This window comes from Colias eurytheme, chromosome 8 (assembly GCF_061535395.1).
Source record: "Colias eurytheme isolate Ceu_HAF_F1 chromosome 8, ilColEury1 Martin Lab GWU primary, whole genome shotgun sequence".
NCBI classification, from domain to species: domain Eukaryota; kingdom Metazoa; phylum Arthropoda; class Insecta; order Lepidoptera; family Pieridae; genus Colias; species Colias eurytheme.
Genome location: NC_142987.1, coordinates 11,039,280 through 11,052,864, shown reverse-complemented (window position 1 = coordinate 11,052,864; position 13,585 = coordinate 11,039,280). Strand labels below are relative to the sequence as shown.

Genomic DNA, 13,585 nt, shown 5'->3' with positions numbered 1-13,585 from the left:
TAGCTACCACATACTTTTATAATATTCCAGAAACATTCCACATGCGCTTATGTAATTCAAACAAATAACAAAAAGAAAAGCAAAACCTCATTGTGAAACAGCGACATCGCGGCAGTAAGGGTTAATCGGATCAGTTATAAATTCATGATGTTTGCTGACCTTACATTGTTGAAATTGCGTTATTCCAACGCTTGCATGTTTTATGAAGTTTCTGTGTACGGAGATTTATTGGTTTATTGACGGACTTTGAATATGCTAGTCTCTCGATTTACTTTTTAGAATGTGCAGTTTTGTGGGGTTCGTTTTATGTGTAAAATGGAAAGGCATTTGAATATAATATTATTGAGATGTATAAAAAAAGTATCTACCTACATGAATTTTGTGTAGGAATGTTTTGTGTTTAGTAACGAGGATATTATGAAATGGGTGATGTTTTCAAATGTACGACTACTTTTGATATGGGTATAATTTATGAGTATTCATATAGATAACAAGATCAACAATAAGATACATAAAAACTTATACGTATTTAATTACAATACTATTCATTATCATTAAGGAAAGGTAGTAGGTACCTAGGTCTATAACATTTTCTCTGATTAATAAAACGCAATAAGTTCTATAACAACTTTTATTGGTCCAAAAATTATTATTATTGTAACAAAACTACTAATTTTAATCAATCAACAACTGGAAACTGCATGTCAGTTTTCTTGAGGTTTTCCTTCATATATTCCTCGGCCTCTTTTCTTAACTCTTCTGTGTTGAAATAATTCACCCAGTTACCGGATTTTCCTGTGGAAATTAATAATTTTTATTAATATACAATTGTTACTCTTTAATTCTTGTGTGACTAATATTTTTTAAGATATATGAGATAGTGTATGAGATAGTATGAGATGTTCTAGAATTCGATCTGGTGGATAGGATCTACTTTAAATATAAAAAAGGAAGTAGTATATTATATCAACTTAAGTTATAAATTAAATCGATTATTGAATGAATGAATTGAATATTTTTAATGTTTTACTAGTTAATAGGAAATTAAAGAGGTTTAAAAAAACCTTTTTAATATGATTTAGTCATTATTTTATATTTAATACTCAAGCATATTATAGGCACGGCATATTCACGAAAAAACATGTAACTATAAAGATTAATGTATGGTTAAAAATAATAAACAAGTAAATACAAACCCTTTCTCATGAATTTCATTTCTGAGTCCTTATCGTCGTCATTTGTTTTTAAAGTATGTTTCTTCATATTATCAAAGGTCAAATGTTCTGCAAGTTTGTTCTTTTGTTCGTCTGTGTAGACCTTGCCAAGAAATGTGCAGACTTGGTCAATCACTTTTCGTAAGTCCTGTTAGAAAAAATACTTTTTAACTAATCTATTCAAAACTAACCTTTTGTAATAAATTAAAGTCTAAAGAATTACTTTAATAAATAACTAGAATAATAAATCTGCTCCAATAAATAGCATTATTTTAATAGGTATGTTACGTTATTTATACTTAAACGTAACTATTATATTATTTTTATTTAATGATCTTAAGTAGGTATGGTAAGTAAGTACTTATTAAATTATGTATTTTGACTATTCAAAAGTACATTAAGAGGAAGTCTAGATGAATGAATAAATGTTTGACTTGAGTTTGAGTTTGAGTTTGACATAAAATATGTATATGAAAGCCTATTGAATAATTACCTTTTACATTTCTTCATAGAACAAGAACATCATGTTGGGGCTGTCACGTTTCTGCCACGCTTCTTCGATGTGAGGGAATATTGGCATGTGGAGAACTGAAAGTGGGTAAAATGTCTATATAAATTGTATGACAATATAATTTGGAATGAAAAACATGTCAGGATAATTCACCGAAAGATATTTTCTAATGTTAGAATGTACCTAACTTGGTACTAGACAAAAGCTGACAAATAAACAAAAAATATAAGTAAAAAATGTATGCATGCGTGTACTAGAGTACACACGTAAGAAGTGAAACTTCTTTATGACCTTAAAAATGTCACGAGTATGGCGTAACGCAAAAATGTCACGCGTACGGCGTAACGCAAAAATGTCACGCGTACGGCGTAACGCAAAAATGTTACACTAAATTTTTGTCCAACCCCGATAAAGAAGTTTCACTTCAAAAATAATTTTACTGCGGACGAAGACACATGCAACCTTTTTCCATCACTGAATTTCACTTAATTATCAAATTATTTTTATTTTAATAAAAAATATTATTTTCTAAATTCTATTAGGTACTATAACAATACAATAGTTAAATCATCAAATAAAAGGTACATATTTATGATAACTTACTCAAATTCCGTTTAAAAAGATCCCAAAACTCGGTAAATTCGACACTTTGGTCGAAATACCGGAACAGTTTGTGCATGAAGAAGAAAGACACGGCCACGTCTAGGGGATTGCGAGCTATGTAGAATACCTAGAAAAAGATATTTAATTAAGTGAGTATTCATTAGGAGTGAACTTATTTTTTTTTATTAAGCTATTGCATAGCTTCTATCGCGGGCCTTGAGCGCGGGGACCGAATCGAGAAATTCCGTAACGAAAAAACCTCACGCTCCCCACTCCGACGGGCGCGGAGGTGTGGCTTGAAGGCATAGCATGCAATAGCTTTACCGCGGCAGTCCCCGAGTGCCACACGTCTTTTTTTGTCATGTGTTAGCCCGCAGCTTCGCCTGTGTGGCGTGGTCAAAATAATTTTAGAGACTTTTACCCCCTATTTTATGCCCTTGGGAGTAGAATTAATCAAAATATTTTCATTGTAGACCCTAGATCATAGTAGCTATCTGAATGCTAAATTTCAGGCCAATTAGTCCAGTAATTTGTGTTAACAATAAATCAGTCATTTACTTTGCGTTTTATATAGATATTAAAGATGTGTTTGTATTTTCAGAATTGTGAACTTAAAAATATCTGACTCTATAGCTTTCACGATTGCAGTTTTTATGATTAATTTACAAATTGAATAAAAGTAGAGCTTTTGAAAAAATTTAAAATTCTATTTGAATCTCAATTATTTAGGTTATTGGAACTAAAAAATATGAAATAAAATACACATTAGGCGCCTTTTTCTATATATTTTAATATTGTAGATCAGCATATGCTAGTATAATATTAAAACAAAAATTTATTTATTTACTAGCGGTCCGCCCCGGCTTCGCCCGTGGTACATATGAAAAATAGATGTTGGCCGATTCTCAGACTTACCCGATATATAGTCCATCACTGTAATGTCGCAAATTGGTCTCTCGGTGCCTATCTATAATTGTCGGCTAAGTACTTTTTGCCCTATGTACACAAAATTTTCAAAAAATAAATATGGTTCGAACTCCCCGTTACAACTTATTTTAAAATTATATAATAGAATATTTGCAGTTGATCATAACACAGATATTTATTTTTCAAAACTAAGCTCGTTCAAAAAGCATATTGTTAAAACATTAAACAAATTGTAATTTAAGTTTTTACTTTTTGGTTTCCATTTAGATATAATTTAATTGTTATGAAAAATTGTTAAAGCGGTGCCTACCTGTAATTTAGATACGTAAATACTAATGTTTATTTTAAGTTAATATTGAATTGTTTGAACAAAAAATTATGTATCTAGTTGGTAAGCCTTTTTTAAATAAATAAATAAATAAATAAAATATTTTTTTTTTTTTGATGTCACAAATCTGCAATCAGTCAAACAACTATAAGCAGATCGGTTGGGTTTATTTGGACGATTGGACGAAGGTAAGGCCAGTGCCTTAGTTCGTCTTAATTAGGAAGCACATCAGCTCTCTTCAGTCTGTGTATACTTTTAGGCTGTAAAAGTATGTGTGATAATGGGTTTGGGTGTGATGTCAAACGATCTCTGTATTTAGCTGTATAGCGTTTTGCTTCATCAGTGACTGTGGGCATTTCCAGATATTCGTGGATTTCTGAATTGCGGGCGTACCATGGAGCAGCTGATATCGATCTTAGAATATTGTTCTGTGTTCTTTGAAGGCAGTTTATATTGGATTTGCTGGCCGATGACCACAACTGAATACCGTAAGTCCAAATCGGTTTAATCACCGAGCAGTAAACTCTCAGTTTATTGCTCAGGGATAGGGTCGATTGCCTCCCAAGAAGCCAAAGTAAGTTTCTGAATCGAAAATTTACTTCATTTCGCTTATTTTTTATGTGTTCCCTCCATGTCATCCTTCTGTCCAGATAGAACCCCAGGTATTTGACACAGGTTGATTGTGGTAAGGTGTTGTTACCTAATTTGGGCGCTGAGCAGTTCCCGCGTCGCAAGGTGAACGTTATGTGATGAGATTTAGGGACGCTAGCTTTATTACGCCACTTGTTAAGCCACTCATTTGTGTAATCGAGTTGAACTTGTAGTAAATTAGTCGCCTCCTCTGGGTTGGTGTTACAGGCGAGGAATGCTGCATCATCAGCATATGTTGCTACTGTTACATTAGGCAGCTGGGGAAGATCGCTAGTAAATATGTTATATAATGTAGGACCAAGAACCGATCCTTGGGGTACTCCGGCATAGCAGCTATGTAGAGCAGATCTGGCATCTCCATATTTTACTCTAAACATTCTTTCACTGAGGTATGAGGCTAGTAAAGGATAGAAAGTATGCGGAATACTTTTTTTTATTTTGTATAGTAACCCTTTATGCCAGACTCGATCGAAAGCTTGTTGGATGTCTAGGAAAACAGCCGAACAATATTCTTTTTTCTCTAGACAGTGTCGCACAGTGTGGTAGACTCTATGTACTTGTTCTATGGTCGAGTGTTTCCTTCGAAAACCGAACTGGTGGTCAGGTATGACTTGGTCAGAATCTATAAATGGGCGTAACCGAGTAAGAGTAATCTTTTCCCATAATTTACTTAAGATCGGAGTTAGGCTAATCGGACGATGAGATGAGGCATCGTTGACTGGCTTTCCGGGTTTGTGTATCATAACTACTTCTGATATTTTCCAGATTGTAGGTACATGAGATGTTCTGAATATTGCATTAAAAAGAGATGTCAAAAAGACGATGCACTTTCTAGGAAGCTCTTTGATTACCTTTGGAGTAATCATGTCAAACCCAGGAGCCTTCTTTGAGTCCAAGTCGGCGATTTCTTTCAGTAGTTCCCGTGGAGAAGTCGGTTTTATTGGTAAAGATAATTGTAGATCTTGATTTAGAACACGATCTATTTCAGGGTCTTCAGGGTTTACTTCTTCATTAGGCTTAAACACTTCAGTGAGATAATTAGCGAAGGTCTCAGCTTTTTCTGCGTCTGTTCGAGCCCATGTGTTCCCGTTCCTAATTGGAGGAGAACACTGTTGGGGCTGAGGTAAGTTCTTGGTGGCCTGCCAGAGGGAGTGTATTCCATGAGCATTAGGTGACATTTTCTCTAGTCTTTGTTTGACGGAATCATTTGCAGTTACATGAAGGAGGTTTTTAAGATCCTTAATAGCTTTGTTTAGGAGTTTCTTATCTTCGCTATTACGGGAAAGCTGCCAAACTCTACGAAGGCGACGCTTTTCACTTATTTTTTCGCGTAATTCAAGTGGAATCAAAGTATTGCCATGTGACTCTTTCAATATAGGAGTGCTTATCCACGCTGCCACTTGAATCAAGTTTGTTATGTATAGAGATGCATTTTCTACGTCTTCAGCAGTTTTAAGTGGAAGCTTGAGAATAATATTGTCCTCTAGATGTTTTCGGAAGCAGTTCCAGTCTGTTTTTACATTGGTTAAATACGAGCTCTGGGTATCTCGGAATAAAGCAGTCGAACCCACAGTCAACAGTACTGGTGTGTGATCAGAAGATCCATCTAGGCTTGTCTCGATATGAGTATTCTGTTGACATATACCTTTAGTTATAAAGAAGTCCAGAAGATCGGGTGTTTTATTGATATCAGTGGGCCAGTATGTGGGTTCTCCAGTTGACATAGTGAGCAAATGGTTGGCTTCGACACTATTTTTCAATTCCCTGCCTCGAGGAGCTATCAGTCTCGATCCCCAGTACGAGTGCTTCGCGTTCCAGACTCCAGTCACCGCCAGCTATGAAGCGTTTTCCCAATCCTTTGAAGAATTGAGTAAACAAATTCTCTTTAACAATATGACGGGGAGGACAGTATACGGCTGAGAGATTTAGTGGTCCAATTTGGTCATTTATCTGTATGATTGTAGCTTGCACATAGTTGGTTTCATACGGTCTGAGTAGGCAATGCTTTATATTATCCCTAATTACTATTGCAGTTCCAGCATGTGCTCCGCCATCGGGGTGCGAAGTAAAATAATACACACAGTATCCCCGAATGCAAATTCGCGATCTGGCCGTAGTGTGCGATTCTGATATAAGACAGACATCGAGCTTGTTGGTTTTCATGATGATCTCAAGGTCTTTAGTATTAGGAGCAAGTCCATTGATGTTCCACGTGGCAATGCGTAGACAAGTCATTTTGAAAGTTTGGATATTAGGGTGGTTATAAGCCCTACGAGCGAGCCTATTTGTTGAATTAAGAGATCCATTTTCTCATTTTGCTTGATAAGTATATCTTCTAATATAGAATTAGATTGTTGGTTTGTTGAAGAATGTTGTAGGGGGTTTGGTCTTCCTTTAACGACATCAGCGTATGTGTTATTTGTGTTAGTACTAGATTTCTCAGATTCCAGGTTTTGGACAGTGGGTATACCAGCTAGGTTTATCTTTTCTTTTGGTTTTTCTTGGGAGGGAAATTTCGACTTAAGGGTAGGGATTTTGTTCCTACGGGCTACTATTTCTTTATATATTTGACAGCCTTTGTAGTTTGCGGGGTGATCGCAGGAGCATAAAGCGCACTTAGCTGGAGTAGTCCTATCTTTCTTTTTGCATTCTGAAGTTTTATGGCCTTCACCACATTTCACACATCTAAACGGTCTCATGCAGTTATTTTTTGAATGACCGTATTGTTGGCAACGTTGACATTGAACAATAAACTTTGATTTTCGGTGATCTTCGATTTTGACTTTTTGTTGGGCAATATATTTAATGTTTTTTACCAGAGGGTTGTTAGTAGTGTCCGACCGAAACTGGTTTCCAGGCCGAAACCGAAACCGAAACCGAATGTTCGGCCGTGGCTTCAGTTTCGGCCGAAACCGAAACCGAAACCGAAACTCACGTGGTCAAGTATGAAATTTCTAAAAATACTGAACTTTGGTGCATTTTACCTACTATTTTGCCTTAATTAGGGCATGAAATGAAAGCACAGTACATATATTAAATTTGTTGTAATCATTTATTTAAAAATAATATAATAAAATAAAAAAATAATATTTTTAAAATATTAAGAATAACAATTTTAATTTTTATTATTTTTTCAAATTAAGTTCTCAGTAAAATCAGTCATCTAAATCAAATCAGTAATTGTTACTGTTACTTTAAATACTAAGTTTTGGTATTTTGAGATCTTTCTCTTTATTAAAGAGTCTTTAATACTTTGGATTGATATTTGTACTTAGAAGAATAATCAGTCTCTTTTAGGTACCTCTTATATAAAAATAATAATTATTAATTACTATTACACCCAGTTCCAATCTCAACATAGATAATCAAAAATTGTTTCCACCAGCGTGGGTCAACCAACGCTTTGACAGCGTCCGTCAAAGCGTTGCCGAGGAAAACGAAGTTAGGCGAGCGTGAACGTGTGTGAACTAAGTTCACTGAACTTGCGAAATAAGTTTCGGTTTCGGCAAAAGTTTCGGCCGATTTTGGCCGAAACCGAAACTGCGGCCGAAACTTGATTTTTGGCCGAAACTCGGCCGAAACCGAAACCGAAACCGAAAGTTCGGTCGGACACTAGTTGTTAGCCCCTGGTTCAATATTGACGAAAAAGGTTGTTGTCGGTTTCTTGTCAGGGCCATATCGCGCATTAATTATTTCACCTCTTACCTTGTTATTAGTTCCCTCAACAGCCTCAGCAATAGCTTCGAGGGGAGTAAGGTGATGCAAGTTCTTAATAACAAATCGATAGCATTTTGCCTCTTTAGGGGTAAAAGTGTGTCCTATGAGGCCATTATCTCTAAGAAGTTAAATAATTTTCTTGTAATCTTCTGAAGTTTTAATAAGAACATGAAGAATATTTTTGCTTATAAGTTTCAGTTTATATTCTTCTTTATGGCTAACTGTCTCTATAAGTTTAGTTAATTCATTAACGTCTTCTATACCACTTAAAACTATTGGAGGTGGTTTGCTAGGCTTAAGAGGTTTTGTAACGATAATGTCTTCTTTAGGATCGAGTGGTAGATTACCGTACCGGTTCTCGGTCGCAGTTGTGGCTTTCTGTGGAGGTGATTCACTCATTTTTCTTTTCTTATTGCTACGAGACAATGGTACACGTTGCCAAGGTGGCGGAGCAGGGTATTCCGAGACAGATTCATGTAAAGTAATTTCATCAGTTATACTTGGTTGTGGTTGAGTTTCAACTGTTATAGTTGAGGTTTTCTTCGTCAGGCCCCTATTTACTTCAGTAAGGGATGAGGAGCGTTGTCTGCTAAAATAGCAAGGGTGAAGTGCTTGTTGCTTAAGTATTTTTTGTTGTGGTTGAGTTTGGGTTTCTGGAATGGTACTCGTTTTTGTTCCCACGAGAAGGGTCGATATAATAGGTCGCTCACAGGGTAACGCCCATTCCTGTGAGAAGGCACTCTACAACGATGTGAGCCAGGTCCATCGAGGTTTGCGTTAGCGACTGTAAACCCACAGCCATCCATCCTTTCAGCACGGTCACACCTTAGGATTGGGGTATTTTTTTATAAGAGGTTGTCATCCTCGCGACACAGGCAGTCAAGCCAAGGTCCCCGTTCTAGCGAAACATGACCACTAGTATACGGGTGTGAAGGTCATTTTCTACCTCCAATAAATCAAGCTGTTAGGCTCATGTAGGTTAGTTGACCGCCGCCTACGACTCGGCGTTAGTTGCTCATTTGGCACCACCCAGGGGACACGTGTAGGGTGGGTCTTTAGAGGAAAAGATGGTAAGTCCTACGGACGCGAGCAACGTTGTCCCCCATAAATAATAAATAAAATATGCACAGAAAATTTCATGAGAATCGGTCCACCCGTTTCTAACATTGTGACACGAGAATTTTATATATAAGAAGAAGATATATATTATATTGGTTAAGAAAAATATTTAAATAAAAGGTTTAAAATAATAAAGAACTTTTGATATCATTGAAACATTAGGGAGAAATAGAGAATATTTTTCTTGTACTGCACACACAAAAAAACAACAATTATTAAAACTTTATACTCTACCTTAGCAGTGTCAACCAGCTTGGGTGGCAGAAACTGCAAATTAAGGTGTGTCTTCACAAACCGTGGTGATGGTAGTGTGTGTAAGTCTCGGTAGTCGTGGTATGTAGCGCGGTGGCTAGTGGTGGGGGGTGGCTTTGATACTTCTGAACTTTGGGTTGGGTATCTGTATAGAACAGATATATTAGGTCAACAAGAAATATTATTATGTACTAGCTTTCTGCCCGCGGCTTTGCTCGCGTTTTCAAAGAAAAACCCGCATAGTTCCCGTTCCCGTGGGATTTCCGGGATAAAACCTATGTGTTAATCCAAGTTACTCTCTGATCACTATATATTGTGTGCTAAATTTCAATGTAATCGGTTATGTAGTGTTTGGGTGAAGTAGTAACAAACACGCACACATACACATCCTCACAAATTTTCGTATTTATAATATACTAGCTTTCCGCCCGCGGCTTCGCCCGCGTTTTCAAAGAAAAACCCGTTCCCGTAGAATTTCCGGGATAAACCTATCCTATGTCCTTTCTCGGGTATCAAAATATCTCTATACCAAATTTCATGCAAATTGGTTCAGTAGTTAAGGCGTGATTGAGTAACAGACAGACAGACAGAGTTACTTTCGCATTTATAATATTAGTATGGATTTTGTAGGATACATTTAAAAAATATGTTTAGGTACACGGAACCCTCGGTGCGCAGGTCCGGCTCGCACTTGGAAGGTTTATCAATTTTATACCCTTTGGACATTTTGGATACACAAATATCAAGTTTTAACTAGTAAATAAGCTTACTCTATGAAAGCAAATCGTTCGTTAAGTGATGAGGCGGTAGCTTCTTCATAATTGAGATCGTTGGCTACCAACCACACTAGCTCTTGTAGCCATGTTGTACCTGATAGGAAAAAAAAAGTTTTAAAATTGATTTAATTGAAAAAAGAAAAATGTATGCCTAGAATCTAAAAAGAATCGATATTTGTTTAATGCCTATTGAGAGTAGAGCGGTATACGCTACCACCGTGGGTATTGGACATTGGTATCCCGATGGCACGCGATTATATTTCTTACAAAGTATATTATAGAGACTCTAATCGCGTATCTTTTATGTTAAGTTGTTTGATGGATTGGAAGCGAAAAGTTTCACAAAATGAACCATTGAGGTATTATTACTACGTATAGAGAGGACACCACGAACAAAATCTGAGCGACAAGCGCGGCGTGGGGCGGATCATATACAAAAAATTTTAAACCTCTAACTCGTGTTACATAGAGTGTAGTGCAGTACATAGTCGCTCTAGTACGTAGTACATAGTAACTCAATGTAATGAACTGCGATATTCTTTGTTCCGCTCTATTACAATTTTAACCGACTTTCCCATTGTAAAACTTATTAATTCGTTGCACATCTTTTACGCACTTGTAGAAGCCAATTATCTAATTACAAAATATAACATATAACTTACCAGATCTTGAGAAAGAGACGACCCATATATCATCAGGTCTAACTTCAAGATTATATATTTCTTCTGCTTTGTCCCCAAACCCCGCCATCCAGAAGTACCCCTGTGGCCCCACTCGGATGAAGGGACGAATGTAATCTTAAATCAAGAAATATTTAACTTAAAAATAAAAATGTGTGTTCATAATAATTAACTTCTAAATTTTTTTCCCTCTTACTCTCCCTGTCCCTCTCACTCTCACTCTCCCTCTCGCTCTCCCTCTCACTCACCCACTCACTCTCTCTCTCACTCTCCCTCTCACTCTCTGTCTCCATCTCACTCTCCCTCTCACTCTCCCTCTCACTCTCCCTCTCACTCTCTGTCTCCATCTCACTCTCCCTCTCACTCTCCCATATTATATAAAACTCTCCTCTCACTCTCCCTCTCACTCTCCGTCTCCCTCTCACTCTCCCTCTCACTCTCCCTCTCGCTCTCCCTCTCGCTCTCCCTCTCGCTCTCCCTCTCACTCTCCATCTCACTCTCCCTCTCACTCTCTGTCTCCATCTCACTCTCCCTCTCACTCTCTGTCTCCATCTCACTCCCTCTCACTCTCCCTCTCACTCTCTGTCTCCATCTCACTCTCCCTCTCACTCTCCCTCTCACTCTCCCTCTCCCTCACACTCTCCCTCTCACTCTCCCTCTCCCTCTCACTCTCCATCTCACTCTCCCTCTCACTCTTCGTCTCCCTCTCACTCTCCCTCTCACTCTCCCTCTCACTCTTCGTCTCCCTCTCACTCTCCCTCTCACTCTCACTCTCCATCTCACTCTCCATCTCCCTCTCCCTCTCTGTCTCCCTCTCACTCTCCCTCTCACTCTCCCACTCACTCTCTGTCTCCCTCTCACTCTCTGTCTCCCTCTCACTCTCTGTCTCCCTCTCACTCTCTGTCTCCCTCTCACTCTCCCTCTCCGTCTCCCTCTCGCTCTCACTCTCCCTCTCCATTTTCATTTTAATCGTCTTTATTTAGTATTTATTAATCTGTGGTTGAACTGTGAAAACTAAAAACTTATAAAAATCTTTTTTACATACATGTAAATGCCTTAAGTATGTAGATATGCTAAATAAAAGTAACACCCATTTTTTAAAGATCTGTTAAAATTGTATAAGGATTAGATCTACAAATAAGTAACTTTTCTTAACCTTTGTAGCATTTTTTTGCTAATTTGTCTTCTTCTTCAGTAACGTTGCGTATTTCAAATGGAAACTTCAACCTTTCCGCCATGATGACCTACAATAAAAATATGACATTAAGTATAACAACATAATATTGAAACTATTACAGCTTTAAAAACACGGAGGGAAGCTGGATTCCTTGACTTATTTCTATAAAAAAGTAAAAATTATGAATATTCATGCTGTTAATAATAAACATTCCAATGTATGTAGGTTTATATTTTCGTATAAGTATATACCTACTTGGTATAAAGTAGATGATGTTCACCTTGTTAAATCTGAGTAAGAATTGTACATACGAATACGCGTCTTTTTTATCTCAAGAGAATTTTATTTACACTTACCTATGTATAAACAGAAAATAGATAATTTTTCAGATAATAATATCCATTATTTTACGCTATTAAGATAGAAGAAGAAATTAATATAATATGTCACTACTCACCATCGAGATATATGTGCTACTCACTAGGTTTTTAATTTTTTTTTGTTAATGGCGGCAAAAAATTAATGTTAATCTTCCAAATAAGAAGAATGTTACAACACCTCAAATTATAATGCATAAAATCATTACAAAACTCAGACGAAGGATAAACTTTTGGCGCCATATCGAAAAAAAAAACATTCTAAAACCACATTCTAATTTTTAATTTGTGTCAACTTCATACAATTATTTAGGCACGCTACTGGCAGAAAAAAAAGAACGTATATTTTGGCGCCGTATGATAGTAATATTGAAGAACGAAAACCTATTCTAATTTTAAAATTCTGTTCCAATCACAGTTCCAATATACCGCGATTAAAAGGTGAATGAACTCTCAAACCATAAAATACGTAAAGAGGTTAGCATAAAAAAGGTTTTCATTTTCGTGGCAGGTAGCGTGGCAGATAAGGGATATTTTATCTGAACGTGCTTGCAATATTTTGGCCCAATTGGAGAGGGGCCAACGTATAGGCCACACCGGTTAGCATCTGCTTGTACTTTGGTGTAACTCCATGTTTATATTGAAGTTTTACAATGAGATGGGTTTTCTTTAGACAGTTCTTACGATTAGTAAAAAAATCTTCAAAATTATTGTGTTTAAAATATCGCTGAAGTTTTTTGGGATGTCTTATGCGCATTTGTAACCGCCGTAAATATCAAAAGAAATTACGAAATTAAAGTACTTTAACATTGAATTAAAAACTTCAATTAATAATATAATAGGACAAAACACAAAAAAATAGTTCTAAAATTAACTGTTATTGGTATTACGGTAACGAGCAATACCTATTACGTTTGGCTTTCCCACAGTATCCAACCCATATCTATTAGAATTATAGTATTTCTATTACCACAAAGTTACCCTAATTTTATTAATTACTAGCTTCCGCACGCGGCATCACCCGCGTGGTGTTTTGATAAAAGGTAGCCTATGTTCTTTCTCAGGGTCTAAAGATTGTCTGTGCCAAATTTCATCAAAATCGGTTGAGAGGTTTAAGCGGAGAAGCGTAACAGACAGACAGACAGATAGAGTTACTTTCGCATTTATAATATTAGTAGGGATAGTTAAATAGGAAAATTTTGTTACTTAATTTATTTAAAGCATAGCCATTTATTTTAATACATAAAGTAACA

At 36.5% G+C, this 13,585-nt stretch overlaps 1 pseudogene across 1 annotated transcript; it reads right to left on the bottom strand.

The window, feature by feature from the left end:
- Positions 1–638: 638 nt before the first annotated feature.
- LOC149906778 (sulfotransferase 1C1-like) lies at positions 639–12,536 on the bottom strand (annotated as a pseudogene). Its single transcript, XR_016457034.1, has 9 exons — positions 12,413–12,536; positions 11,935–12,022; positions 10,761–10,895; positions 10,093–10,192; positions 9,305–9,467; positions 2,329–2,455; positions 1,708–1,802; positions 1,197–1,362; positions 639–795 (listed from the first exon to the last, which is right to left on the bottom strand). The product of XR_016457034.1 is annotated as a sulfotransferase 1C1-like (transcript).
- Positions 12,537–13,585: the final 1,049 nt, after the last annotated feature.